General features: G+C 46.0%; 1 long non-coding RNA gene across 1 annotated transcript in view; it reads right to left on the reverse strand.

Annotated features, from left to right (window-relative positions):
* Positions 1-7449, reverse strand: part of LOC144245969 (uncharacterized) — a 203554-nt gene extending 196105 nt beyond the window's left edge. The window contains exons 1-4 of the long non-coding RNA XR_013339561.1: positions 7395-7449; positions 7249-7292; positions 7127-7167; positions 6912-7045 (exon numbers count right to left, since the gene is read on the reverse strand). This is a non-coding gene — a long non-coding RNA (uncharacterized LOC144245969). The remainder of the gene's footprint in view (positions 1-6911; positions 7046-7126; positions 7168-7248; positions 7293-7394) is intronic.
* Positions 7450-15823: the final 8374 nt, after the last annotated feature.

Consider the following 15823-nt stretch of genomic DNA (forward strand, 5'->3'; position numbering starts at 1 on the left):
GCACTGTAACCAGCTCCTGTGGACGAGGTGCAAACACACACACACAGAGGGCTGGGTTTAACAGAACACAAACTGAATCCCACACACATATGACCTCAGGCATATATATATATATAAATACATACATATACATACACCCCCACCTGTGTGTATTTATGTGTTTTTATATGTCTATATCTACATGCATATATAAACACATAAATATGCAAACACGCATAACACATATATCTTTGTGTCCCTCAGCTAAAGATCAGCGGCAGAATATAAACTCAATGAACTAGAATACCTTTCACACCCTTAGGTGACAAAGAAAGCAAAATATTAAACTTCTGTTATTGTTGTTAGTTCCCTCTATGCCAAATAGTGGATTGTTTTGTATGTTTGTCCGTCAGATTTCCTCCCATGAGAGGTACAATCATTACCAATGGACAGAATGGGAGCTCAACATGGCAGAAACTATCAAAAAAGCAAAAACTATTTGCTGTGTTGCTTTCCTCAGCTTAGCGTGCAGCCCGATTAACAAATTATCTGTGTGTGAAATTATGGCTATAAAATCTGCATATTGATTGGTCACGTACACAAAATTTGGGAAGTTATGGTATTCAATTGTCCTAGTAAACAGCACTGCAAAGCTGGAGAGCTTCACAGCTGGATGTATAAATGACAAAGGTGGATAAACAAAGGGTGCATCTTTATTACTGTGAGAACCCCGGCCTTGCTCTGGGGTCTCATGTGGTGGTGAAATTCCTCCTCCCACCCGTGCTTCCAAAGAAAAACTCCGCAGGCTTTAGCTGTTCGGTCTCAAGGCAGTTTATCGCTAGTTATCTAACAGATTATGTTCTTGGACTGCGGCTGTTTGATCAGCGGCCTGGGTAGAGGCACACACACCCCCTGACATCCTCTCGATCTGCTGCCTTCTTCGTCTCCCTCTCCGCCCAGGGCTGCTGCTATCTTTTATAAGATATATTACGTATAACATGTTTACAATTATTCCCCAATACCTACTACCTGCGTTGCCAAGTGTTTTTCTACTCTAAACCGATCTGTCAGTGCCAACATCACCAAGAACATGGAGGTAAGGAAAAAGAAGGAGGAAGAACAGGATCAGCCCACTTTCCTCCATCTTAGAACTTCTGACCCCCACCTACAAAGTGAAAACCCCCCTGTACAATACTAAAAAAATTTCCCCTCTACTTTGTAACTACTTTTACTATACTATCTAACCTTTTGTGATTGCTTGTTCCACCTCCAAAGTTGGCAATTCATTCCATGGCTCAAACTCAAAATCACAGCTGTTTTTCAGCTGTCTGCCAGGGTCTAGAATGCCTCTGACCAAGGCCTGGAACCTCTAAAAATGTCTGAGAGACATTTTGAGTTCCCACATATTAGAAGAATTTTAACACGCCAGTCAGAACTCAGCATGTCCAGTGGCTATTGAATCATGCAACTTTACCTGCGAACAGCTGAACAATGTAAATATAAGTATTTTCTACTGCATCAACTCAGCAAATCAGAACTGGCTTTATGGTCAAAAAAAACATAACAATTTAAGGTCAAATAATCAATTCACAAGTGAACAGGAAATCAAGTTTAAATAAGTGGTATTATAACAGTTTTTGCAGTTAGAAAAATCATTCTGCTGCTCCTAAAGAGCATCATCCAGATTTAGTTGACCAGACATTGGAGTTTCAGTGTTCCTGTGCATCACTGCTCCTCTTGGCTTCATAGGGCACAAAAAGCAGATAGGGAGGTTGTTTGTAAAGCACGATGGGGGAGAAAGTACTGGGTTAATTCTGAAGAAAAGAAACCAGATACAGGAGAAAAGAATGGTGTGGTTAGATCAACTGACAAACTATTTATCTTAGTTGTCAGGTTAGGTTCACAGTTTACTCAAAGACACGTTTTATCAGATTTGCTCATGAATTTGTTACAGATCTGTACTGGGAGCTGCTTGAATCACTGTTTAGAAGAAAGATACAGAACAACAAGTATATGAAATGTGCATATACCTTCTCAGAAGACACCTCTGCAGTTTTTCATACGCTTTTCCTGTTTTAGATCAGTGTGCTAAGGGGATGGTTAAACTCCGATGATGTAACTTCTTATGACCTTCCTCTTCCTAGTCCTCATTTACAGAATCAAATTTCCTTTAAGGATTTTATTTGCTTGAAATTTCGTTATAAAAATGGTTATTTTTTTTCTCTTATTACACCCTTTGGAAAACAATTGGAGAGTGCAATTTGATCAAAGCTCTGAAACAGATTTAAGAAAATAAAGCAAAATGCTGTAGTTGCTTAGAAATGTATACAATTTTGGCTCCAATACAGAATATCCTTTGTCGTTGAATGATTAATGAACATAGAGTGTTTTTTTACTGCAGGAAATTAAGGCGGTAAATAAAAAGCACTACCACTTCTATTTATCAGAGAAGATTCTGTAAGGACAAAGCAAAAAATCTAATAAGAGAACAAAGAATAATTTTATAAATTCTTTGATGTTGTAGCAATACCAAGCAGGTAGTTAAAAATGAGATGTTATATGCATAAGAATTATCTGACACGAAAAGGCAATTAAGTAAATTATGGTGTAAAAGCCAAAATCCCAAAAGCTTTTGGGAAGACAGAAAAGGGAAGGAATACAGGGGAAAAAGCTCTGCAGAACTCTGGTTCTGCACAGAGGCTTTCAGGAGTCAGACATAAGAAAGCATCTCCGGATAAGGCTAAGAAAAAGTAGTACTGACAAGATGCCTCTAATAAAGTACAAATAATAAAAAGAATGGAAACTTTTACAATACTGAAGGTAATTTGGAGGGGGGTTTTGATGAATTTCAGATGCTGTATCACAGGATATTCTACCTACTTCTGGCTATTGCTGGTCCTATGCCAAATTTCATTACAGATAAATATCAGCAGCGTCTAATTTCCAGATTTGCTACTCTGTATCCCATTTGCCAATAACTTTTCATTTTTTGTATTTCAGTATTTGTTCTAATGTAAACAACACTAATTACTCTGAACAGGCATAAACCCCATAAATACAAAATTGCAGAAAGATCACAAATATAAGATAGAGATGCTTAGCCGTACAGACTTAAAAATACCAGCTGGAACCAGCAACTAACCATTTTGCTTTATTTTTTGCCTCAGTATCTATAAGGTTGCATGTTCTTCTCTAGTTAGTCTTCACTACCTTAATTCTTTCTAAATAGAAATCACATTTTATTTATCAGAGACACAATAAAAGGACCTTTGTGAAGTTCTGAGAAAGGATTATTGAAATAATAGGTTTCTAAGCAATGCAGTTTCTAGTACATCTTCACTAATATTACTTTGAAATGCTGCATTACAACCTTAACCATCCAGCCTTAATCTTCCTTCATTTGAATGCAAGAAGCTGTAAAAACTTCAGAAAAAAATGACAGAGTCAAGTAATGAAAAAAACAATTAAAACTCTTCCTAAGTGTTGCATTTTCTCCAAGTGATACTGTTCACAGGTACAAATGGCAGCTTTGACTTACCAAAGAATTAGGATCCTTTGGGTATAAATTCCTTCCAGTACTTTCAGAACTTAAAGTGGTATTTCTAATGCCACTATATGTAGGCTAATTGTGGAAAGAAGATTTTTATTTCAGTTCTCAAAGCTAATAATTTGAATTCCTTGTGCCTTTCGTCTCTCTTTGTTAATGTGAGATGATGATGATGAAGAAGAAAAGGTTGCTAACCAATGTCATCACCTGCACTATTTTTATGGCCATCTTAGCCTATGTTAAGATGGACAGGGTGTCTGTCTGCTGATGGACTGAACAGTTAAAAATACAAGCTGTTAGAAGGACAAAAAACAACCACCTAAATAAGTAAACCACCATCTCACTAACTAAAACCTTGATTTTATGGAAAGGTGAATCTTTTAGGTGTCTTTGATTGCAATACTTGATGCAGAAATTAAATACTGGTTTGACTTTTGAAATATATTACCAGTTATTTTCTTTTCCTTTCTCTTTTAATGTATTCACTTCTGTATAAAAGACCTGTTTAAAATGTCTGATACAAGTATTTAGCCTAAGAGGAAGAAGAAGAGGAGAGAGGAGGAGAGAGTAAGAGGAAGAAAAAGAGAAGGGAGGAAGAAGGAGAAGAAAGAGGAGAGAGTGAGAAGAAAGAGGAGAGAGTGAGAAGAAAGAGGAGAGAGTGAGAAGAAAGAGGAGAGAGTGAGAAGAAAGAGGAGAGAGTGAGAAGAAAGAGGAGAGAGTGAGAAGAAAGAGGAGAGAGTGAGAAGAAAGAGGAGAGAGTGAGAAGAAAAAAATGAAGAGGAGAGAGTAAGAAGAAAACAGAGCAAGAAAAATAAGAGTCAGAGATAAAAAGAAAAACCAAAAAAGTCAGATTGGAAAGAGAAAGGCAGAGAAAGAGGAAAGAAAGGTGGGGTAAAGAGAAAAAGAGTGAAAGACAAACAGAAAAGGAAGCACTTGAAATGAAAGAGAAAAGCAAATAGAGAGACAAGAAAAAGAAGAAATAGAGCTGAAAACCTACAGGAAAACAAATGGAGAGACTGAACACAAGGTAGGGTTCAAGAGAGAAAGAAATAGAGAGTTAGACAAAAAAGTTAAAGTTGGACAGAAAAGGAAAAAGGGTCAGAGACAAAGACAATGATAGCAAGTGTTAGAAAGACAAAGGCTGACAAAGAAAAAAAAAAGAAGAAAACATAGTGAAACCTAGATTGAAAGAGACAGACAAAGAGACATGGGGAAATACATGTAGAGGAATGGAAGAAAATAGGGTGAGAAGGAAATAGGGTTAGAGAAACATAGAGATGTGTTAGAAATGGAAACAAAGGAAAACACAGCCAGAGACAAAGAGTTACACATGGAAGGATAAAGTGAGGAATAGACTAAAGAGGAAAGTAAGAGGCAAAGGGAGAAAAAGGGTGAAAATGATAGGACTCAACCACACCAAAGAAAGACAGGAGATGAATGGTGGGCAGGGCAGAGGGTAAGAGGCATCATTATTAGGGCTGATTAATCTTTATTCCCTTAAACTTCAGCAATACACAGGGAAACAATGCATACAAATGCAAGTACAGAGACAAATACAACAAAGAATACATCATACCTAGGCACAAAAGTACAAGTCCAATTTACATACAGCAAAATACATCAAAAGATAGGAACAACTGCAAAGACAGAACAATATAATGTACTACAAGCCAAATACATATTGACACAATATAACCGTGTCTCCATTTCAGAAAAGTCCACAACGCTTTTATTGTTATGACGCACCCGGAACAAAAACGGCGCAAAACGCTCCGCCGACGTGCACGCCCCCTTCGCGTTACGCACAAACTCACATTCACGGCAACTCGCTCCGGAGACTCCCAAAAAATCCTCCTGCCTGATGAAAACCCCCCCTGAAAGGCAAAGGCCATACACACAAGGTTGTATCTGCTCCACACACACACACAGCTGCAGACACAAGCACACACAAACTCTCACAGACAGACACAGACAGTCACACTCTCACACATTCTTCTGCTGACACGCTGGCTGCCACCCTTACGTGAAACGCTGCACTGAAGAATATGCTTAAACGCTTCTTCTGACCGCAGGACCTCCATGTCAAATGGTAGATTCCAGGAAATTCTGTAGGGACCCGGGGACCTACGAGACAAGGGGAGGCGGTCAGTGACTGACTATCTGAGAGCTAGGAGCTATACCAACTCTGGGCCCATCAGTGTTGTACCCCAAACCCCGTAGAGAACAGATGAACGGCAAAGCTTTATAACTGCTCTACCTGAGCGTGACTACTTGCCCGGGCAAGGCAGCTCCGATCATAATTGCCACAACAGAGGTGCATACAACATAAGCCAACGTAGGTACATACAGTATAAGCACAAACAACATAAGCCAACGTAGGTACGTACAGTATAAGCACAAACAACATAAGCCAACGTAGGTACATACAGTGTAAGCACAAACAATATAAGCTAACATAGGTAGGCGCAACATACGCACATACAATAGAAGCAGACACAGGTAGGTGCATCATAAGTGCATACAACGTAAGCTGACAGAGATACAAGATAAGTGAGGACTTGATATAATTCTCCAGAAGACTAATTTTTGAGCCCTATATCCTTTGAGAAGGCAGATGCTACGGAACTACTGTGGTCAGGTGATGAGGGGCTAATAAGCTCCGTATGGAAGTCCATGAGAAGGGCTACCAAAACTGAGAATGAAGACGGATGAGAACATCTCGTGTACATCGTCCGGACCCAAAAAGTAAATATGTAAAAATGCCAGAATAATTGATATCCGGGAAGGTACGTGAGCAAAATATGGCCAATACGGCACAAAATGATGTTGCTAAAGCATGGAGATGTAACAAAGGCCTATGACACAGACAACGTGACACGGACACAGACAATGTGACACGGACACAAGTGGAAACTGCCTGGCAATTTCACCTTATGGACCCAAGATTCCTAGCCCAAGATGAGCCATGGGCTGATGATGCCAAAGAAAAGAAAGCCCTAGGGCAGTAGCACTTGATGATGACATGCAACTCCTTTCAAGATGTTAGTGCCAAAGCACTTAAGAGGAAGCCTAAGAAGCTCAGTAGGCCTAGAGAAGGAAGAAATGACTACAGGGTGACTGTAGCTATAGCTCCAGACATGAAGGCGGGCTCCTATGGTGAAAAGATCCACGACAATGTCAAGAGTCAAAGAAGGCCGCCGATGCGAACGTCACGAGAACCAGAGAGGGATCGGAACTGCCCTGCCCGGCGAAGACTCTGGGGGGGCTGAGGAGAAACCCTCTCCCTTTGCTCCCGAGGGGCCCGTCCCACTATGGGCCTATTCTCCAAGCTAACATCAAATAGCCTCCTGTGATAGTAAAGGTTTTCCCCCCATCTCCCACCTACTGGCCCCAGCACTTGGCTTTTGCAAGACAACCGGATGGAATCCAATGTCAGTTGGATGTGGACGGCGAGACGTTCTCTGCATCAGCTTCGGTGCTGCTGTTTCCAAACTTCAGCTACGCTCCTCCTCAGGGTACCTAAGACAAAACAGAAAATGCAACTAGTGCCCACGAAAAGAGGAATCCCCGAAACTCTGACACACCGCTGCCCCGGCTCACCTGAAGTCTTAATTTGACTCCACAAGCTGCCTGGAGGATACCTGAAAAACAAAAAGGTACACACTTAGCATGCTGCTGCATAAGGGTCACCTGTGAGTCACTGTGCCAAAATGCCAACTCACCCGCTCGCCTCTGTTCCTTCACACAGCTAGGGCAGCGACAGCACCTGCAAAAAAACAAAGCAAAACAACCCACACTGAGATACTGTGAAAACAACATCCCCCTGCCCTGAAAAGCACACCCACCCAGACCTTACGCTTGCACCCACCTGGCCTTGGACATCCAGACATCCGGACCAGAGACATCTTGCAAGATGACTGCCTAAAATAAAACAAAGTAACCAAGAGTGGATGCTTAGAATTGCACCAAAACCTGAAACCTGAGCAAGAACAACTCCTTCTGTCCACTGCTCACCTGGCACACAGGGCCTTGACTGCTGCTATCTGCCTGGACCTCCTAAAAATAAAGGCAAAGAACACTGCTCTAACACGGTCACCCTTTAGGCTTCCCCTGCAAATGCAAACAATGACTGACCTGATCATGGCAGCACCCTCACCCAGGACTGGGGCTCTCTGCCACAGATTTGAACTGTCTGCATCTGAAAGGAAGTTAGGACTAGTGTGAAATGGCTGAGGGAATGAAGCCCCTTGGCAAAGGCTGGGGTTAATATACCCTGATTGGGCCCGCCGCTCATTCCCGTGGCACCCAGGAAAAGGGAAGGGGCAAACCCCACCGAGTAGAAAAGCCCTCAGAGCAGCTGCAGCTGTTCGGCTCCTCTGGCTTGAATTCAAGGGGAATAAAGGGCTGGATATAGAAGGAAACTCTTCAGGGAAATGACAGCTCTTTTTTCTACAACTACTTGGAGCGAAAGGGCAAAAAAACTGGTAAGAAATAAAACTTTGTTTTTAGGCAGCATATCTAGATAAGTTGGGTAATTTGCTGTTAACTTACATAATTATTCCTCAGTGACTACTAAGTAGTGCTCAACATGAGACTAAGGGTGGAGAAAAATACTAATTATATGAACAGTCTAAGTCTTCTTCTTAGGGTTACTAATTAGGACTAACTACATTATAAATAAGAAAAATAATAGGCTCCTGGGCAGCATAAAGGTTAAGTATGTGCTAGGCTTGCCTTTCTCTGAGGTACTTAGTCCTAGGGCACAGAAAGAAGTGCCCTGAAAGGTAGTTTTAAATGCTGAAAAATCATTTTAAAAGAGCCTCCTTCAAGTGAATCCCTTAAAATGAGGAAATGGGGAATTTACCTCCACTGAAATGGATACCGTGGCAAATAAATGGCTTCTGCCCTTTCATTTAATCCCTTGAATACTGGGAAAAGAGAGGCTTTCCTCACTTTAAATCTCTCCAGTGATGAAGACAGAGGGATTTTCCCCTCAATCCAAACCCTTAAGAAAGAGAGATAGCTGGGCTTCCCCCTCAATTTAAGCCTTAGGACAACAAAAATGGTTACTCTTAATTCAAACCCATAAACGACACTGTTTAAACTGGAAAAAAATGGAATATGGGGATTCCCTGTCAATTAGCACCCCTAACAGCATAGAAAAGGCAGGGACTCTTTCAAATGAGACCATTAAAATTGCAGGGGAAGTGCGTTTCCTCATTATTTGAACGCAAGAAATGACGGAAAAGGAAGCTTTTTCCCATACTTGAAACCCCTTTTCTCTCCATAACCCCTCTTTTTTCTGGGAGTGCTGTGGAAGGTCTGGGGGTTCTAGGGGAGGACTGACATAATAAAAGGGGAAAGTTGAAAGCTCTCCCGTGGAACCCCACATGCTGCCCGGCCTGCTCAGGTGCTGCCCCTTGGCAAGAGGGCTCTTCCCTTGGCATTTTCTCCAAGGGATGCTCCGTGCCTGGGTGGGTCCGGCTGCTCCCTGGTCCCTGCTGGATGTTCTGACCATAGCTCCTGGCAGGTGTGCCCAGGTAGCTGCACTGAAAGCAGCTGCTCACGCAGGGAGCTGCTACACCTAGGAGTGAGGGATGAGGTGAAGAAAGGTCCTGTGGGGTGTTCCCTCCCCTACACAGCCCCTTGCCAGACCCTTAAACAATGGGGTGCCAGATTTTCATTTCAAAGATAATTAACAGTCTTTCCCCTGGCCAAACAGGAATTGCGCTTCCAAAATTGCAAACAGCGAATGATTTCTCACAGACCACACCTGCCGACACCAGAAACTCCCGCAGCCCTTGGAGAGCAGCACGCCTTGAGTGAACAGACATCAACACACAGGGAGGGTGAGGTTGGTTTTACAGGGAAAAAGGGCAGAGGTCAGGTCACGAGGTCTGTGGCCCCAAGTGACTTTCAACATCTTTTCGTTCTGAATGGCACAGGATTAATCCTGGAGCAAAACTGCTGCCAGCAAGAGTTCTGCCTGCCCTGGAAGAGACAAGCACCTCCTCGAAACCAACATCAGGAAGTGTAGAGGGTGAGCCATGTTTCACAGAGAATAGGGCCAGCAACAGAGTCCAAGAGCCAGGGGCCCCGAAAGAAGGGCCGCCCCCTGAAAATCTGAATGAAGAAGGAGGTGTTGTGGACCCAAGCTGCCCTCATGTCGATGAGGAGTTGCCTTGAAGATCCCAAGTACAACTTGCAAATTGACATCAGGAACCAGGACTGGTGAGTTTTCTTTCCCATGGAAAAGGGCCAGAGTATGTGCCCAGGTGCCCCTGGCCCTCAGCTGGCCCCTGACTTCACAAAATCCAAATATCAAAGAACGTATCCCAGACCAAAGCTGTCCCCGCCTCAAACTTGTGCTGCCCTGAGAGTCCCAAGGGAGCCCTACAAACTGACATCAGGAACCTGGACTGGCGAGTTTTCTTTCCCAGGTAAAAGGACCGCTGTTTGTGCTCATGGCCCTGTGCCCACCACTGGGCCTCCTGAAATTCCGAATGGGATGCCAGATGCCTCCCACACCAAAGCTGCCCCTGGCTCTTGGCCTGGCTGCCCTTGCCGTGGTCCTGGGTGGCCCCGGGGTCTCAGTATGGAATATCCTGTGGCTCTGGGATGACATCAGCTCTCTTTGTCTCCTTTTCCATGGCAGATCGCTTCCAGGAGTCCCCGAGTCCTCCCAGCTGCCCCAGTTCCCTCCCAGTGTGCTACCCAATGTTCCCGCTTCCCTCCTGATTTTCCCAGTGTCCCTCCCAGTGTTCCCAGTGCAGGTACTGGACACAGTAGAAGTGGTTCTGTAACTGCTTTGAGCCTTTATTGCCACTATGGGAAGGCTCTGAGGGTTCTCGGGGAGGGCGGGAAGGGATGTGGGGGTCCCAGGGGTGCCACTCTGGGGGTTGGAGGTCCCAGATGGATTCCGGAAGGGGGGCATGGAGTGCTTGAGGGGGTCTCTCAATTGTCACACCGGGAGGGGCCCCAGCGGGTCTGGGGAGGCGGCCCAGGGTGTCCTGGGGGCCACTGGGGATTCTCAGGGATCCCTGGGGACTATTCAGGGGGTCCCAGAGAGTTCAAGGTGGATCCCTGGGGGATCGTTTTGGGGGGTCGCAGGGGTCAGGGGGATTTCCCAATGAAGATCTGGGGGGGAAGGGGGAGTCCTTCAGGGCCTGGCAGAAGGAGGACAACTAAGCATCACCAAACATGTTACGTCAATCTCCTGATACAATCTAGAGCCCAACTACACCCTGCATTACAAATTTCAAGTCCCCAGGACTTGTGCTATTACAGGCTATGCAGCAGGGCAGAGCAGTTGTGGGACAAATACGTGCAGACACCCGTGACACAGGACAGGGAGAGAGAGCTTTTGAGGAGAAGAAAGGACCGAGAGACCCAAAGAACACAGAGTGCACCAGAGACAAGTGACAGGACACACACCAGAACTGCTCTGCCCTGAGCACCTCAGCACTGTGATCAAAACAGACACTTTCCCTTTAGCTGGCCTAAGGGGATGCTTCTTGCACATCCCTGCCCCCAAAGCTGATCCTAAAGGCCCTCCCATCACCCCGCTTTCACCCCATCTGTGGGCCTTAGCCCTCCACTTATCTCTCTGGCATCTGGGGATGAGAATCCATGTCGCGTGCCAATGGAGGCTGCCTCGCCTGCGGGGAATGTCCTATGGTCACCGGGCTGTGGTCCCGTGCTCAGCTACAATCGAGAACACCAAACATCACTGCATGATCTTAGCTGCACAATGGACAAAACCCAGCAATCCTGCTACTCACCATTCTCCAGAGAATGCTCGGGTCACACACTTTGGCCAGGCTCGGAGGCTGCCACCGTCATCGCAGGGTCTGCCTGGGTTAAGAAGAGACAAAGTGACTCGGCATTGCTGAAACACGAGTGGACCTTGGCTCCCCCTCCCTACCTCGGCGACTCACCGCAACTTCTCAGCCATTGCCAAAGGCAACCCTGATGCAATCTTGAAATACAAAATTTCAAGGCTTCATCACAGAGTCCTGCAATACTTCCCAAGAGCTCACAAGCACAGAAAATCCAGGCCATCAGCTGTTGGTGACAAGGGCTTGGCATACGCTGAGTGGATTCCCTAAAGCACACAAACAACAATGGATGCTTACAATTGCACCAAAACCTGAAACCTGAGCAAGAACAACTGCTTTTGTCCACTGCTCACCTGGCACACTTGGCCTTGACTGCTGCTAACTGCCTGGAGCTCCTAAAAATAAAGGCAAAGAACACAGCTGTAACACGGTCACCCTTTAAGCTGCCCCTGCAAATGCAAACAATGACTGACCTGATCATGGGAAAACCCTCACCCAGGACTGGGGCTCTCTGCCACTGATTGGAGTTGTCAGCACCTGAAAGGAAGTTAGGACTAGTGTCAAAAGGCTGCAGGACAACTTAACAGCACCAAACATATTATGTCAATCTCCCCATATAATCCAGAGCCCAACTACACCCTGCATTACAAATTTCAAGTCCCCAGGACTTGTGCTATTACAGGCTATGCAGCAGGGCAGAGCAGTTGTGGGACAAATACGTGCAGACACCCGTGACACAGGACAGGGAGAGAGAGCTTTTGAGGAGAAGAAAGGACCGAGAGACCCAAAGAACACAGAGTGCACCAGAGACAAGTGACAGGACACACACCAGAACTTCTCTGCCCTGCACACCTCAGCACTTTGATCAAAACAGACACTTTCCCTTTAGGTGGCCTTAGGAGACACTTCTTGGACATCCCCATCTCCAAAACTGACTCAAAAACCCCTCCTGGGGAGTCCCAACCCGGCACCTCTCTTCCATCCCCTCTGTGGGTGGTAGCCCTCCACTTATCTTGCACATATCTGGGGATGCAAATCCCCATCAGGTGCAGAACGAGGCCTCCTGCCTGTCTGGGAAGTTCCAGTTGTCACCAGGCTGTTATCTCTTGCTCTGCCAAGAGAAAGAAAACCAAATGTCAGTGCACTACCTTAACAGCACATGGGGCAGAACCTGACAATTCTGCTACTCACCGTCTCCCAAGAAGTATCGGGCCACACACCTCAGGCGTGCTTGGATTCTGACACCGTCATCTCAAGGCACACCTAGGTTAAGGGCAGACAAGGTGACATGGCACTGCTGCAACTTGAGGGTACCCTCGCTCCTCTTCCCTGCCTCACCACAACTCCTTGCCCATTCCTGTGGGTTACCAGGAGGGGACCTTGAAATGCAAAATTGGAAGGCTCTGTCACAGGGTCCTGTAATGCTTCTGGCAAGACCACACGTGCATGAAACCCGGTCCATCAGCCAGGTGGAGACAGAGGTATGAGTACTCTGAGTGGATTCCCTAAAGCACACAAACAACAGTGGATGCTTATAGTTCCACCAAAAACTAAAAGCTGAGCAAAAACAACTGCTTTGGTCCACTGCTCACCTAGCACAATGGGCCTTGACTGCTGCTATCTGCCTGGACCTTCTAAAAATAAAGGCAAAGAACACTGCTGTAACACGGTCACCATTTAGGCTGCTCCTGCAAGTGCAAACAATGACTGACCTGATCATGGGAAAACCCTCACCCAGGACTGGGGCTCTCTGCCACTGATTGGAGTTGTCAGCACCTGAAAGGAAGTTAGGACTAGTGTCAAATGGCTGCAGGACAACTTAACAGCACCAAACATGTTATGTCAATCTCCTCATACAATCTAGAGCCCAACTACACCCTGCAAATTACAAATTCCAAGTCCCCAGGACTTGTGCTATTACAGGCTGTGCAGCAGGGCAGAGCAGCTGTGGGAAAAATATGTGCAGACACCCGTGACACAGGACAGGATGTGACAAACCAGGGGACAGGACAGGGAGAGAGAGCTCTTGCTGAGAAGAATATCTGCAAGGACCGAGAGACCCAAACAACACAGAGGACACCAGAGACATGTGACAGGACACACATCAGAACTGCTCTGCCCTGCATGCCTCAGCACTAAGATCAAAACAGACACTTTTCACCTTTAGATGGTCTAAGGAGACACTTCTTGGACATCCCCAATTCCAAACTGACTGAAAAACCCCTCCTGGGGAGTCCCAACCTGGCACCTCGCTTATCACGCCTCTCTGTGGGTCATAACCCTCCACTTATCTTGCACATATCTGGGGATGCAAATCCCTGTTGGGTGCAGAAGAACGCCGTCTCCCTGTCTGGTAAGTTCCAGCTGTCACCTCTTGGTCTGCCAAGGGAAAGAAAACTAAACATCAGTGCACAATCTGAACAGCACATCGGCCAAAACCTGGTAAATCTGCTACTCACCATCCTCCTCAGAATGCCCGGGTTCTTGGCCCTCACGCTTTGGGCGTGCTTGGATTCTGACACCGTCATCGCAGGGGACACCTGGGTTAAGGGCAGACAAGGTGACATGGCATTGCTGAAACACCAGTGGAATCTCATTCCTCCCCGACTCACTGCAACACCTTGGCCATTCCTCAGGGCTACCAGGATGGGACCTTGAAATGCAGGATTGGAAGGCTCCATCACAGGGTCCTGTAATGCTTCCAGCGAGATCCAAAGTGCATGAAACCTGGTCCATCAGCCAGTTGGTAACGGAGGTATGCACACTCCGAGTTGATTCCCTAAAGCACACAATCAAGAATGAATGCTTAGAATTGCACCAAAAATTGAGACCTGAGCAAAACCAACTGTTTCTGTCCACTGCTCACCTGGCACACTTGGCCTTGACTGCTGCTACCTGTCTGGACCTCCTAAAAATAAAGGCAAAGAACACTGCTGTAACACAGTCACCATTTAGGCTGCCCCTGCAAATGCAAACAATGACTGACCTGATCATGGGAAAATCCTCACACAAGACTGGGGCTCTCTGCCACTGATTGGAGTTGTCAGCAACTTGAAAGGAAGTTAGGACTAGTGTCAAATGGCTGCAGGACAAATTAGCATCACAAAACATATTAAGGCAATCTCCTGATACAATCTAGAGCCCAACTACACCCTGCATTACAAATTTCAAGTCCCCAGGACTTGTGCTATTACAGGCTATGCAGAAGACAGAGCAGTTGTGGGACAAATACGTGCAGACACCCGTGACACAGGACAGGGAGAGAGAGCTTTTGAGGAGAAGAAAGGACCGAGAGACCCAAAGAACACAGAGTGCACCAGAGACAAGTGGCGGGACACACACCAGAACTGCCCTGCCCTGAGCACCTCAGCACTTTGATCAAAACAGACACTTTCCCTTTAGGTGGCCTTAGGAGACACTTCTTAGATATCCCCATCTCCAAAACTGACTCAAAAACCCCTCCTGGGGAGTCCCACCCCGGCACCTCTCTTCCATCCCCTCTGTGGGTGGTAGCCCTCCACTTATCTTGCACATATCTGGGGATACAAATCCCCATCAGGTGCAGAACGAGGCCTCCTGCCTGTCTGGGAAGTTCCAGTTGTCACCAGGTTGTTATCTCTTGCTCTGCCAAGAGAAAGAAAACCAAATGTCAGTGCACTACCTTAACAGCACATGGGGCAGAACCTGACAATTCTGCTACTCACCGTCTCCCAAGAAGTATCGGGCCACACACCTCAGGCGTGCTTGGATTCTGACACCGTCATCTCAAGGCACACCTAGGTTAAGGGCAGACAAGGTGACATGGCACTGCTGCAACTTAAGTGTACCCTCGCTCCTCTTCCCTGCCTCACCGCAACTCCTTGCCCATTCCTGTGGGTTACCAGGAGGGGACCTTGAAATGCAAAATTGGAAGGCTCTGTCACAGGGTCCTGTAATGCTTCTGGCAAGACCACACGTGCATGAAACCCAGTCCATCAGCCAGGTGGAGACAGAGGTATGAGTACTCTGAGTGGATTCCCTAAAGCACACAAACAACAGTGGATGCTTATAGTTCCACAAAAAATAAAAGCTGAGCAAAAACAACTGCTTTGGTCCACTGCTCACCTAGCACAATGGGCCTTGACTGCTGCTATCTGCCTGGACCTTCTAAAAATAAAGGCAAAGAACACTGCTGTAACACGGTCACCCTTTAGGCTGCTCCTGCAAGTGCAAACAATGACTGACCTGATCATGGCAACACCCTCACCCAGGACTGGGGCTCTCTGCCACTGATTGGAGTTGTCAGCACCTGAAAGGAAGTTAGGACTAGTGTCAAATGGCTGCAGGACAACTTAACAGCACCAAACATGTTATGTCAATCTCCCCATATAATCCAGAGCCCAACTACACCCTGCATTACAAATTTCAAGTCCCCAGGACTTGTGCTATTACAGGCTATGCAGCAGGGCAGAGCAGTTGT

This window comes from Lonchura striata, chromosome 2, assembly GCF_046129695.1.
Source record: "Lonchura striata isolate bLonStr1 chromosome 2, bLonStr1.mat, whole genome shotgun sequence".
Taxonomy (NCBI): domain Eukaryota; kingdom Metazoa; phylum Chordata; class Aves; order Passeriformes; family Estrildidae; genus Lonchura; species Lonchura striata.